Source organism: Pseudophryne corroboree, chromosome 2 (genome assembly GCF_028390025.1).
Source record: "Pseudophryne corroboree isolate aPseCor3 chromosome 2, aPseCor3.hap2, whole genome shotgun sequence".
Lineage (NCBI taxonomy): Eukaryota > Metazoa > Chordata > Amphibia > Anura > Myobatrachidae > Pseudophryne > Pseudophryne corroboree.
Window position 1 is genome coordinate 762,906,806 of NC_086445.1, and position 14,772 is coordinate 762,921,577.

The window sequence follows — 14,772 nt, forward strand, 5'->3', positions numbered from 1 at the left end:
CACCCACCCACCCCATTCCCTGGAGTCACCACCCTCCACACAAGCCCATATATATATATATATGTATGTATGCATACATACACACACATAAGTCAAATGTTACCTCCAGGTCCCCACAGCACAGAGGGAGGTAGGCTACGGGCCACACAGACGATCACTCGACACCAGGCAAAGTTGGGGGCGTGGCCTAATCACGGACCCCCGTGGCCATGCCCCCTTTTAGAAATTCCCCCATAGCAAGCTGCAGGCTGGAGCCCGGGGGATGAGGTGGTGGGGGGGCCGGCTCTGCTGCAGGACCCGCGGCTGCACAGTCTCTCCTCCCTAGAGAGCCTGCCCTGTGCTCTCTATAGCTGCCACAATGCAGGGTGACACGTAGGGAGGGGGGCGGAGCCACATATGAGAGGCGGTCCCTCACGCCACTCGGCCCATTGGGAACTTCCCCGCTAACAACAATGGCCAATCCGGCCCTGAATGCAGGTAGCACAAACCCACACACTGAGATTTTTATAGTGGAAGTACCATGGTCCCCCAGCAGCACAGAGTATATCAGGAGATACATAATGTGCTACGCTATATAAGAAACTGTAAAAAAATCTATAATTCCACAGGGGCACTGACATGATGTGAGGAGGCGAATGGAGGCAGTAGGAAACCACAGACTGAGAGTTGTATAGTGGGAAGAGCAGGGTCTCTTGGGGGGCCTAAAAAGTCGTCCGGCTACTACACAAATAGCGTCAGGGAAGCAAGATATGTATATACTAGATCTCCATCCAACGTAAATTAACGAACAACTACCATTCTAATATACGATCCTCATCCCGTAGCAAAGCAGCTATCTACAATGTTATTTATACATTTATACTGTGTGTTTAACATTTACATTTACCTTTGTAAACAGACATTCTGAAAATCCCGGGCAACACCGGGTACACCAGCTAGTATATATATATATATATATATATATATAGTATATGTATATATATATATATATATATATATATATTACGTAGACGTTGTGTGGTGATATGATTTACTTTGAATAGTTTTGAAGCGGAAGCTTACTAATGAGGCAATCCAAACCACAATATGTATTTTTGTATATATATATATTTATACATATATATATATATATATATATATATATAGAAGCAGTGTGCGGCGGCACTCGGAGAAATGAACTAATACAGCAGAGTGGTATACAACGTTTCGGAGCTTTAATGTCCCTCGTCATCATACCTGGTCCCTTCCCTTGTATTGCCTTGTGATAGATGATAGCCATGGCACAGTGCCCAAGTTAACTAAAACAAAACTTCTTTATGTATATGGGACACATAGTTATAATATGTCCACATGTCTGAATATTACAAGTCTTTTCATCTTTATATTTGTATCTGTATACTTGCACTCTATTTTGTTTCACAGCTGCTGAATAGTGACTTTTAAACCTTTTTTCAATCTATTTTAAATACACTGTATGTTTCACTTCACTTCCATCAGCTTTAGTCTGCTGGGTGCTGCATGTAATTCACATGCCTTTACACTTTTTTTCTCTTTGCGCTCCACTGACAGGCTTTCCCGGCGCCTGCTAACTCACGAACGCGTTGCCTAGCTACATACACGTCATTGGTGAGCCGCTCACGTGACCCACCCGGAAGTCCTGGTTACAGACGCCGGGAACACCTCGCCTCTGCTCCTCATGCTATTTAACAGGTGAGTGGTTCTGGGTTTAGTTTGGTTCGTTTTGTATTTTTTCCACAGCACTAGGGTTTACTTACCTGATGAAAAGGCTGCCATGTCTTGAAACGTTGTAAGATACCTGCATTTTGTTTGCCTTTTTTTGACACCATGTCATCTGTTGTCACCATGTTTTATTTAAACACTAAACAAGTTTTTTCACAAGTCCTTGGAGTGCCGCTTGTTCCTTCGCCGCTAAACACCTGAGCCACAGGTGGGGAAGGATACTTCTTCTACATGATTATTAGGAGGGCACCCAGGCATTTTTTCCTTTAATCAGAGTGCCGGATGTTTTTTCTTGTATATATATATATATATATATATATATACAGTATATATATATATGGTACAATTTTAGATACACTCCAATCAATACATGACAGTGGCACTCAGAGGCTTTCAAATATAGTAGTGTATATTTCAAAAACACCAACGTTTCGAGGCTTGTTAGCCCCTTTGTCAAAGTGAACAACATTCACCTGGTGTTTTTGATGTGAAATACACACTGCTATTTTTCAAAGCCTCTGAGTGACGCTGTCATTATTATTATTATTACATTTTATGTATAGGGCGCCACAAGCGTTTCGCAGCGCCGTACAAAGGACAGTACAGGGAGACAAAACTTAGCATAACAGTAAATAAATAACAAAAATGGAGTGCAGGTAACAAAGAGCAACACAGTTCTCAAAACATAATACAGCTTAGATGTAAGTAGCGAAGGAATAATCATTGTACTACTTGGGGCTGGCGGCCATAGATAGAGACGAGCCTTTACCAGCAGGAGAGAAAGCAGGTAAAGATGGTCGCTGAGAGAAATGTGTCAAGAAGAGGGTTTAGACACGAGGAAAGAGGGCCCTGCTCTGAAGAGCTAACAATCTAGTGGGGAGGGGCAACAGACAGATGACATGAGGTGCAAGCAGGTAGAAGCCTGATGGTGGTATGCGAGCAAAGCAGAGATGTCCAAGGCATGGGGCAGGGGGATGGAGGAGCAGCCTAAGGACTAGGTTATGCATTGTAGGGGTACGCTTTGATGAATAGGTGGGTTTTCAATTCCCGTTTGAAGCTTTGCAAGGTCGGGGAGAGTCTAATGGAGCGGGGGAGCGCATTCCACTGAAGGGGTGCAGCACGGGCAAAATTCTGAACTCGTGCATGGGAAGCAGTGACCAAGGCAGAGGAGAGGCGACGGTCATCAGCCGACCGTAGTGAGCGGGAGGGAGTATGAAGGGAGAGGAGGTTGGAGATGTAGGGAGCAGTGGAATTAGAGATGGCCTTGTATGTGAGGGTGAGGAGTTTGAAGAGGATTCTGTAGGGGAATGGGAGCCAGTGTAGATTTTGTTGAAGGGGAGTGGCAGAAGTGGAGCGGCGGGAGAGGAAGATGAGCCTAGCTGCAGAGTTGAGGACAGATTGGAGGGGAGCGATGTGGGAGCAAGTGAGGCCAGTGAGGAGCACATTGCAGTAGTCAAGTCGTGAGATGACTAGTGAGTGGATGATAAGATTAGTTGCACTCTGGAAGAGAAATGGCCTGATGCGAGCAATGTTGCGTAGCTGGAACCGACAAGATTGCGCCAGAGCTTGGATGTAGGGTGCAAAGGAGAGGAAGGAGTCAAGAGTGATGCCCAGGCAGCGGAGTTGGGGAACGGGTGAGATGATAGTGTTGTCAACAGTGATAGAGATGTTTGTAGGGGGTGTTGCTCTGGCTGGAGGAAAGATAATAAGTTCAGTTTTATCCATGTTGAGCTTCAGAGAGCGCTCAGACATCCAGGAGGAGATGGCAGAAAGGCAGCTGGAGACCTGAGAGAGGACAGAGGGGGACAGATCAGGAGAGGAGAGGTAGAGTTGTGCGTCATCAGCATAGAGGTGGTATTGAAGGCCAAAGGAGTTAATGAGCGCACCCAAGGAAGAGGTGTAGAGGGAGAACAGAAGAGGGCCTAGGACAGAACCCTGAGGGACACCAACAGGAAGGATGGAAGGGTGTGAGGTGGTTCCGGAGGCAGACACAGAGAAGGAGCGGTTAGTGAGGTATGAGGTAAACCAGTCAAGGACGGTGCTAGAGAGGCCAACATTTTGTAGTGGGTATATATATATATATATCCTATCCTATATAATAGCCCAGATCTGTGACTCTCTGCCTGTGTGTCTAACGCTGGGCATGGCTAGGAGCTCTCATTGGGTTAGCAGCAGGTCTATCACACCCAGTCCACACTCACAGCTGACTGGGCGAGAAAAGCCCTCCCACACAGGTTATATCCAATTGGAGGCTCTGCCATTTGGCTGCTGTGTGTTTCCAGAGCAAGATTAACAATGGGGCTGATGGAGCTGCCGCTCTAGGTCCACACTCCAAAATAGGCCCATTGCATCTGCAGAACATACCCTCCAACAATTTACACATAAAAATCAGTACAAATTCCAAAAGGGGGCATGGCCACATGTAAAGTGACATGGCCACGCCCCCTTTCCTATACTTTCAATGGAAGTTTGGAGAGCCAAAAATCGGTACAGACCATAAAAAAAAGTACTGTACCTGCCAGAAAGGTACAGTTGGAGGGTATGAAGCAAGTCTCTGCGCTGTAGATAGGGGGAAAAAAATCCTTTTACTGCAGTGTCCTATGTCCTGCTGCCAGTCCGTCTGCCCCCTCCGGCATCAACAATCCCCTCTCCCTAGCCGCGGAGCAGGTGGAACAAAAGCTGCTGAGGCCACCGGCATAGATGTGTGTGAAAGCAGCGCAGCGGAAGGATTTCAAAGCCCTCCCTGCATTGCATAATCTCTGTGTCCCACAGCCTCCTCTGCGCGTGATGTCACAGAATTGCCTCCCCGCCACAGCCGCATCCAGATCCCCAGAGGCCCTGACTCCGCAACACAGCACCTGGGATCCCTGGGATTGCTAATGTAACGGATAGAGTAGGTGATATCGCGAAGGGTAATGTCTGGATGCGGAATCAATGTAAAAGGTGATAGTGCTGTGCAGTGCAGTGGGTGTGCAGTGTCACTGACACTGCACAGCGCTTTCACCTTTTACATTGATTCAGCGAGTCAGTCAGTTCTGCCAGCCAGTCACTATTGTTAGCACTGGTTTCCCAACACGCCGCATTACAGGGATGTAGACACACTAAATAAACTACAGCTCCTGCCAGCCCTTAGTGCAGGAGCATTCCGGTGCTAAGGGCTGCTGGGAGCTGTAGTTTATTGAGTGCATCTTCTTCCCTGTAATGCAGCACGTTGGGACACCAGTGCTAACAATAGTGACTGGCTGCTGTGTTTGTCTCTGGGAGAGCCACTGCCAGAGGGAGGACAGCAGCTTAGCTGCTTCCAGGAGGAGAAGCAGGAGAAGCATTACCCGCCCCACCCACACTCACAGTACCTCCGGGCACCATCCGCACTTCCCCTCCACCACCCACGGTGGCTCTGGACCCCCCCACCCGCAGCACCTCCGCACCCGCCCCTCCTCCACCCACAGCACCCCTGCAACTGCTCCTCCCCCACCCTCGGTGACTCCGGACCCCCACCCGCGGCACCCACGCACCTGGCCTTCCCCAACCATTGGCACCACCACTCCAGCCTCTCCCCCACCCACAACAATCTCACAACTGCCCCTCCCCCACCCGCAGCACCCCCCAGACCCCATCTGTGTCTCCCCCGCAAACGTCACTCCCCCAACTACAGCACCTACTAGGGGATTCATCAGGCCCTGCATGCGCTATTCACGCCATTGCAAGGGGCTTCAACCCCTTAACCATCGCACGCCCTTTTTCCATGCAATATTTAACCACTCACACTATTGATGAGCGGGTTCGGTTCCTTGGGATCCGAACCCCCCCGAACTTCACCCATTTTACAAGGTTCCGAGACAGACTCGGATCTTCCCGTCTTGCTCGGTTAACCCGAGCGCGCCCGAACGTCATCATCTCACTGTCGTATTCTCGCGAGATTCGTATTCTATATAAGGAGCCGCGCGTCGCCGCCATTTTCACTCGTGCTTTGGAGATGATAGCGAGAGGACGTGGCTGCGTTGTCTCAGTTTCTGTGTTCAGTGTGCTGCAAATATCTGTGATCTGTGTGCTGAAAATATCTACGTTCTCTGCCTGAAAAACGCTCCATATCTGTGCTGCATTGTAGTATATACAGTAGTAGGAGGACAGTGCAGAATTTTGCTGTGACCACCAGTATATATATCAGTACGGTACAGTAGTCCACTGCTCTACCTCTGTGTCATCAAGTATACTATCCATCCATACCTGTGCTGCATTTTAGTTGTGCGCAGTATATAGTAGGAGGACAGTGCAGAATTTTGCTGACCCCAGTATATATATAGCAGTATGGTACAGTAGTCCACTGCTCTACCTCTGTGTCGTCAAGTATACTATCCATCCATACCTGTGCTGCATTTTAGTTGTGCGCAGTATATAGTAGGAGGACAGTGCAGAATTTTGCTGACCACCAGTATATATAAAGCACTATGGTACAGTAGTCCACTGCTCTACCTCTGTGTCGTCAAGTATACTATGCATCCATACCTGTGCTGCATTTTAGTTGTGCGCAGTATATAGTAGGAGGACAGTGCAGAATTTTGCTGACCACCAGTATATATATAGCAGTACGGTACAGTAGTCCACTGCTCTACCTCTGTGTCTTCAAGTATACTATGCATCCATACCTGTGCTGCATTTTAGTTGTGCGCAGTATATAGTAGGAGGACAGTGCAGAATTTTGCTGACCACCAGTATATATATAGCAGTACGGTACAGTAGTCCACTGCTCTACCTCTGTGTCGTCAAGTATACTACAAAAGTTCAGTAAAATGACCCAAAAATCAAAATTAAAAGCGTCTGATGAGAAGCGTAAACTTGCCAATATGCCATTTACGACACGGAGTGGCAAGGAACGGCTGAGGCCCTGGCCTATGTTCATGGCTAGTAGTTCAGATTCACATGAGGATGGAAGCACTCATCCTCTCGATAGAAAACTGCAGTGCCACTCCTAGATGGGCCAGGTGTTTGTCGGCCACTTGGGTCGCTTTGCTTAGCCATCCAGCGACCTTGGTGCACCTCTTTTTTTCTTTGCATCATATGCTGTTTGGGGACTATTTTTTAAATCTGCCATCCTGTCTGACACTGCAGTGCCACTCCTAGATGGGCCAGGTGTTTGTGTCGGCCACTTGGGTCGCTTATCTTAGCCATCCAGCGACCTTGGTGCACCTCTTTTTTTCTTTGCATCATGTACGGTTTGGGGACTATTTTTTAAATCTGCCATCCTGTCTGACACTGCAGTGCCACTCCTAGATGGCCAGGTGTTTGTGTCGGCCACTTGGGTCACTTAGCTTAGTCACACAGCTACCTCATTGCACCTCTTTTTTTCTTTGCATCATGTGCTGTTTGGGGACTATTTTTTAAATCTGCCATCCTCTCTGACACTGCAGTGCCACTCCTAGATGGGCCAGGTGTTTGTGTCGGCCACTTGGGTCGCTTAGCTTAGCCATCCAGCGACCTTGGTGCACCTCTTTTTTTCTTTGCATCATGTGCTGTTTGGGGACTATTTTTTAAATCTGCCATCCTGTCTGACATTGCAGTGCCACTCCTAGATGGGCCAGGTGTTTGTGTTGGCCACTTGGGTCGCTTAGCTTAGTCACACAGCTACCTCATTGCACCTCTTTTTTTCTTTGCATGATGTGATGTTTGGGGACTATTTTTTAAATCTGCCATCCTGTCTGACACTGCAGTGCCACTCCAAGATGGACAGGTGTTTGTGTCGGCCACTTGGGTCTCTTAGCTTAGCCATCCAGCAACCTTGGTGCACCTCTTTTTTTCTTTGCATCATGTGCTGTTTGGGGACTATTTTATAAATCTGCCATCCTGTCTGACACTGCAGTGCCACTCCTAGATGGGCCAGGTGTTTGTGTCGGCCACTTGGGTCGCTTAGTTAAGTCACACAGTTACCTCATTGCACCTCTTTTTTTCTTTGCTTCATGTGCTGTTTGGGGACTATTTTTTAAATCTGCCATCCTGTCTGACACTGCAGTGCCACTCCTAGATGGGCCAGGTGTTTGTGTCGGCCACTTGGGTCGCTTAGCATAGTCACACAGCTACCTCATTGCACCTCTTTTTTTCTTTGCATCATGTGCTGTTTGGGGAATATTTTATAAATCTGCCATCCTGTCTGACACTGCAGTGCCACTCCTAGATGGGCCAGGTGTTTGTGTTGGCCACTTGGGTCACTTAGCTTAGTCCCACAGCTACCTCATTGCACCTCTTTCTTTCTTTGCATCATGTGCTGTTTGGGGACTATTTTATAAAACTGCCATCCTGTCTGACACTGCAGTGCAACTACTAGATGGGCCAGGTGATTGTGTCGGCCACTTGGGTCGCTTAGCTTAGCCATCCAGTGACCTTGGTGCACCTCTTTTTTTCTTTGCATCATGTGCTGTTTGGGGACTATTTTTTAAATCTGCCATCCTGTCTGACACTGCAGTGCCACTCCTAGATGGGCCAGGTGTTTGTGTCGGCCACTTGGGTCGCTTAGCTTAGCCATCCAGCAACCTTGGTGCACCTCTTTTTTTCTTTGCATCATGTGCTGTTTGGGGACTATTTTTTAAATCTGCCATCCTGTCTGACACTGCAGTGCCACTCCTAGATGGGCCAGGTGTTTGTGTCTGCCACTTGGGCCGCTTAGCTTAGTCACACAGCTACCTCATTGCACCTCTTTTTTTCTTTGCATCATGTGCTGTTTGGGGACTATTTTATAAATCTGCCATCCTGTCTGACACTACAGTGCCACTCCGAGATGGGCCATGTGTTTGTGTCGGCCACTTGGGTCGCTTAGCTTAGCCATCCAGTGACCTTGGTGCACCTCTTTTTTTCTTTGCATCATGTGCTGTTTGGGGACTATTTTATAAATCTGCCATCCTGTCTGACACTGCAGTGCAACTACTAGATGGGCCAGGTGTTTGTGTCGGCCACTTGGGTCGCTTAGCTTAGCCATCCAGCGACCTTGGTGTACCTCTTTTTTTCTTTGCATCATGTGCTGTTTGGGGACTTTTTTATAAATCTGCCATCCTGTCTGACACTGCAGTGCAACTCCTAGATGGGTCAGATGTTTGTGTCGGCCACTTGGGTCGCTTAGCTTAGTCACACAGCTACCTCATTGCACCTCTTTTTTTCTTTGCATGATGTGCTGTTTGGGGACTATTTTTTAAATCTGCCATCCTGTCTGACACTGCAGTGCCACTCCTAGATGGACAGGTGTTTGTGTCGGCCACTTGGGTCTCTTAGCTTAGCCATCCAGTGACCTTAGTGCACCTCTTTTTTTTCTTTGCTTCATGTGCTGTTTGGGGACTATTTTTTAAATCTGCCATCCTGTCTGACACTGCAGTGCCACTACTAGATGGGCCAGGTGTTTGTGTCGGCCACTTGGGTCGCTTAGCTTAGCCATCCAGCGACCTTGGTGCACCTCTTTTTTTCTTTGCATCATGTGCTGTTTGGGGACTATTTTTTAAATCTGCCATCCTGTCTGACACTGCAGTGCCACTCCTAGATGGGCCAGGTGTTTGTGTTGGCCACTTGGGTCGCTTACCTTAGCCATCCAGCAACCTTGGTGCACCTCTTTTTTTCTTTGCATCATGTGCTGTTTGGGGACTATTTTTTAAATCTGCCATCCTGTCTGACACTGCAGTGCCACTCCTACATGGGCCAGGTGTTTGTGTCGGCCACTTGGGTCGCTTAGCTTAGTCACACAGCTACCTCATTGCACCTCTTTTTTCTTTGCATCATGTGCTGTTTGGGGACTATTTTTTAAATCTGCCATCCTGTCTGACACTGCAGTGCCACTCCTAGATGGGCCAGGTGTTTGTGTCGGCCACTTGGGTCGCTTAGCTTAGCCATCCAGCGACCTTGGTGCACCTCTTTTTTTCTTTGCATCATGTGATGTTTGGGGACTATTTTTTAAATCTGCCATCCTGTCTGACACTGCAGTGCCACTCCTACATGGGCCAGGTGTTTGTGTTGGCCACTTGGGTCGCTTAGCTTAGTCACACAGCTACCTCATTGCACCTCTTTTTTCTTTGCATCATGTGCTGTTTGGGGACTATTTTTTAAATCTGCCATCCTGTATGACACTGCAGTGCCACTCCTAGATGGGCCAGGTGTTTGTGTCGGCCACTTGGGTCGCTTAGCTTAGCCATCCAGCGACCTTGGTGCACCTCTTTTTTTCTTTGCATCATGTGCTGTTTGGGGACTATTTTTTAAATCTGCCATCCTGTCTGACACTGCAGTGCCACTCCTAGATGGGCCAGGTGTTTGTGTCGGCCACTTGGGTCGCTTAGCTTAGCTATCCAGCGACCTTGGTGCACCTCTTTTTTTTCTTTGCATCATGTGCTGTTTGGGGACTATTTTATAAATCTGCCATCCTGTCTGACACTGCAGTGCAACTCCTAGATGGGTCAGGTGTTTGTGTCGGCCACTTGGGTCGCTTAGCTTAGCCATCCAGCGACCTTGGTGTACCTCTTTTTTTCTTTGCATCATGTGCTGTTTGGGGACTTTTTTATAAATCTGCAATCCTGTCTGACACTGCAGTGCAACTCCTAGATGGGTCAGGTGTTTGTGTCGGCCACTTGGGTCGCTTAGCTTAGTCACACAGCTACCTCATTGCACCTCTTTTTTTCTTTGCATGATGTGCTGTTTGGGGACTATTTTTTAAATCTGCCATCCTGTCTGACACTGCAGTGCCACTCCTAGATGGACAGGTGTTTGTGACGGCCACTTGGGTCTCTTAGCTTAGCCATCCAGTGACCTTGGTGCACCTCTTTTTTTTCTTTGCTTCATGTGCTGTTTGGGGACTATTTTTTAAATCTGCCATCCTGTCTGACACTGCAGTGCCACTCCTAGATGGGCCAGGTGTTTGTGTCGGCCACTTGGGTCGCTTAGCTTAGTCACACAGCTACCTCATTGCACCTCTTTATTTCTTTGCATCATGTGCTGTTTGGGGACTATTTTTTAAATCTGCCATCCTGTCTGACACTGCAGTGCCACTCCTAGATGGGCCAGGTGTTTGTGTCGGCCACTTGGGTCGCTTACCTTAGCCATCCAGCGACCTCGGTGCAAATTTTAGAACTAAAAATAATATCTTGAGGTGTGAGGTGTTCAGAATAGACTGGGAATGAGTGGAAATTATGGTTATTGAGGTTAATAATACTATGGGATCAAAATGACCCCCAAATTCAATGATTTAAGCTGTTTATGAGGGTTTTTGTAAAAAAAACACCTAAATCCAAAACACACCCGAATCCGACAAAAAATTTTCAGGAAGGTTTTGCGAAAACGCGTCCGAATCCAAAACACGGCCGTGGAACCAAATCCAAAACCAAAACACAAAACCCGAAAAATTTCCGGTGCACATCACTAACTCACACAATTATTACTGGCGGTAATACTGCATATAATAAAAATATTGCACGCCACATGGGTGTGCAAGGGTTAAGGGGGCGTAGCCCCTTATGACGGTATGAAGAGCGATGGATCACATAGTATATATATACACACACACTAGGGAACTATATATATATATATATATATATATATATACCTATCGGTCGAGAAACACGTCAGTGCTTAGGCTTTGGGATTCCTGCATTCTCCACAGACATCACTTGTTCGCTGTACCGTAGTGTACCGCATCACCTGATTCATCCATTTTGGAACCACCCGCAGTGGTCTTCCTTCCTAAATGGGGACCTGGCTAGCAAATACCCAATCCATGAGCAAATGGCACAACCAGCCAGCGCATGGTGACTCTCAGCGCCGCCGGTCTGAACTCTGCTGGAAGTGGTAAGCCGTAACTACTTCAAACGCTTCTCTCAGCACGATCTCTAGAGAGCGGCTGACGGAGCCGTTGTGGTGTGCAGTGTAACACATTAGATGCCCTAGTTAGCAGTGCACTCGCTACTAAAAAGTCTAAAACTGTAACTTTTACTAAAGGACAAGTATCCTCATCAATTGTCATATGGAATACCCTATGGAACATGGGTCCTCATTCTGAGTTGTTCGCTCGTTATTTTCCTTCGCATAGGTGCGATTTTCCGCTAACTGCGCATGCGCAATGTTTGCACTGCGGCTGCATCAAGTAAATTTCCTAAGAAGTTTGGTATTTTACTCACGGCATTACAAGGTTTTTTCTTCGTTCTGGTGATCGGAGTGTGATTGACAGGAAGTGGGTGTTTCTGGGCGGAAACTGGCCGTTTTATGGGTGTGTGTGTGAAAAAACGCTGCCGTTTCTGGGAAAAACGCGGGACTGGCTGGAGAAACGGGGGAGTATATGGGCGAACGCTGGGTGTGTTTGTGACGTCAAACCAGGAACGAAACTGACTGAACTGATCGCAGTGTAGGAGTAAGTCTCGAGCTACTCAGAAACTGCTAAGAAATGTCTATTCGCAATTTTGCAAATCTTTCGTTCGCAATTCTGCTAAGCTAAAATACACTCCCAGAGGGCGGCGGCTTAGCGTGTGCACTGCTGCGAAACAACTCGGAATGAGGGCCATGGAGCAAATATCTTTAGAAGAAAGTTAAACATCTGTTATAACTTTTAAACACCATTTGATGAACTCTTTTGTTTTATCATAAGGAATACTTTACCATCCAATTCGGTATATATCATTGTGTCCAGTTCCGTGGAATGAATTGTGGACTTTAGTTCAGAGGATCCCATTAATCTAGCATATAATGCTCTTTATTTGATATTTATTTTGATCTACATGTGCATTACAATCAGCTATCATTATTAATATTTTAATTAATATATGTTTATCCTGTTTGTGCTGGTTTAGTATAAGTTTAAAAATAAATATTAGTCAATACTCCAGTCTGTTTGCGCTCTCTATGTTCTTTTCATTCACTGTATTTACAGGGTTTGCTAATACCCTGGTTGCCTTGAGAGCAGCGAACAGCATATCAGCATAGGTTCATATAGGCGCCTTTTTCTGGTGGACATTCTGGTACTCTCCCCTGTGTGGCTCCTGTACTTGACCTTCCCGCCCCTTCTAGACTCCTTCTCGGACAGGCAGATCTGTGGACAGCTCTGCATCACAGGGGCTTCCCCAGGTCCCCAGCTAGGAGTCCTCTGCGGCGGATTGGTCTCTGTGGAGCACTGTGCCTGTACTCCTCCCTTAGCCCGTGTCGGGAATCCTGGTGATGTCACAGGGAAAAGGTGTCTCCCGGCCTCCTCTGGCCCCACTGGATCCCATGTTCCGGCTCCTTTTCGATGTCTCCTCCGGCGCTGGTTCCCCTGTGATCGGGCATCTATGAAGCCAGCCCCTGTCAGGCAGGGTCCTTCAACTGGGTCTGTGCTTGCTGCTGCTGCGCTGCTCCCGGTTTCTGTCTCTCCTGGCTCCTCTGGCTGTGCTCCTCCCACCGGCACTGCCGGCTCTCTCTGTGGCCAGGGGCTGGTCTCCTGCTTGGGCCCCAGGAGCCAGTGACCAGCGGGGCAGGAAGAGGAGGCCTCGAAGTTATGCGTGACCCATAACAGATAGAGCCGGCAGCGGGGTGGGGTCCCAAGGAAGGAGGTGTGCGGCTGGACTGTGGAAGGAGCACTTACCGGAGTCAAATGCCCGTGGAGTGAGAGGACATCACCGCGAAGTCAGGAGGCCTAACACAGTAAAGTGCCCGCCCAAGTTAGACAGTGGCCTGATGCTGCAGCCGAACAGAACAGGTAGTTTATCTGCACTATTTCTGCCTCCCTCTCTCTTTCATTTGCTTGCTCCCCTCTTTCTCACTCCAACACCCTTTTTCTCTTCCGCTCTCTCTCTCTTGCACCCCTCTCTCTCTCCTGACACTCTCTCCCTCTCTCTTGTCCCCCCTCACTCTGTCTCTCTCTCCCTGACACCCTCTCTCCCTTGCTCCCTTCTCACTCTGTCTCTCTCCCTCCTTAACAACCCTCCTCTCTCTCCCTGACACCCTTTCTCTCTCTCTCCTGCTCCCTTCTCTCTCCTTCCCTGACACCCACTCTTCCCTTTCTTTTTCTCTTCCCTCCCTGTCTTCCTGATTTTCACTTGCTCCCTTCTCACTCTTTGTCTCTCTCTTGTTCCCCTCTCACTCTCTCTCTTACTGACACCCCCTCTCTATCCCGATCACTCCCCTTCCCTCTCTCCGACACCCCTCTCTCTCCCTCCCTTCCTTTTCTATCTCTCTCCCATTGTCTTTCTCTCCTTGACATGCCCTCTCTCTGTCTCTCCCTGCTCATTTTCCCTGACACGCTCTCTCTTGCTCCTCTTTCTCTCCCTGTCTCTGTCTGTCTCTATCTCCATCCCTGACACCCTCTCTTTTGCTCTTGGTCCTATCTTGCCTCCTCTCTCTCTAGCTCTGACTCTCTACCTCTCTTTTTTGCTCCCCCTCTCTGTTTCCTTCCTTGACAACCTCTCTCTTTCTCTCTTCCTGACACCCTCTCTTCCAGTCTTGCTCCTCTCTCCCTGACTCTCTCTCTGTCCCTCTCTCTTGCTTCCCCCTCACTCTGTCTTTCTCTCTCTCACTGACACCCTCTTTCTCTCTCACTTGTTCCTCTCTGTCTCTGTCTGTCGACACCATCTCTATTTCTCACTCTCTCCCGTCTCTCCTTCCCTGACACACTTTTTCTCATTCCCAATCTTTCACTGACACTCTCTCTCTCTCCAACACCCTCCTCTCTCCCTGACCCCCATTCTCACTCTTCCCCCTCTCTGTCTCCCTCAATTTCCCCCCTCTTTCTTTCTCCCTGACACCCTTTTTGTCTCTCTCTCCCCTTACTCTCTCCCCTACTAAGGGGCATCATAGTGACAAAGGCAGCGTGCAGTAAATTTTGTTGGTGGAGGCCTCCATACCTTTGTTGCCCACGGCCCCCACTAGTCTTAATCAGGCCCTATATATATATATATATATATATATATATATATGCGAAAGCCCTCACTGACTGACTGACTAAGGGGTCTATTGACTAAGCCTTGTGTAGCGATAAAGTGGAAGGAGATAAAGTACCAGCCAATCAGCTCCTAACTGTTATTTTTCAAACCCAGCCTGTGACATGGC

At 48.1% G+C, this 14,772-nt stretch overlaps 1 protein-coding gene across 5 annotated transcripts in view; it reads left to right on the top strand.

Annotated features, from left to right (window-relative positions):
* The window catches only part of NGF (nerve growth factor), a 174,397-nt gene that overhangs the window by 116,688 nt on the left and 42,937 nt on the right, over positions 1-14,772 (top strand). The window contains exon 2 of one of the 5 annotated variants that reach the window (XM_063957308.1): positions 1,570-1,710. The exons of the other annotated variants lie outside the window; for them this stretch is intronic. The gene's annotated coding sequence lies outside the window, so the exon portion shown is untranslated. The remainder of the gene's footprint in view (positions 1-1,569; positions 1,711-14,772) is intronic. 5 annotated transcript variants of the gene reach the window in all.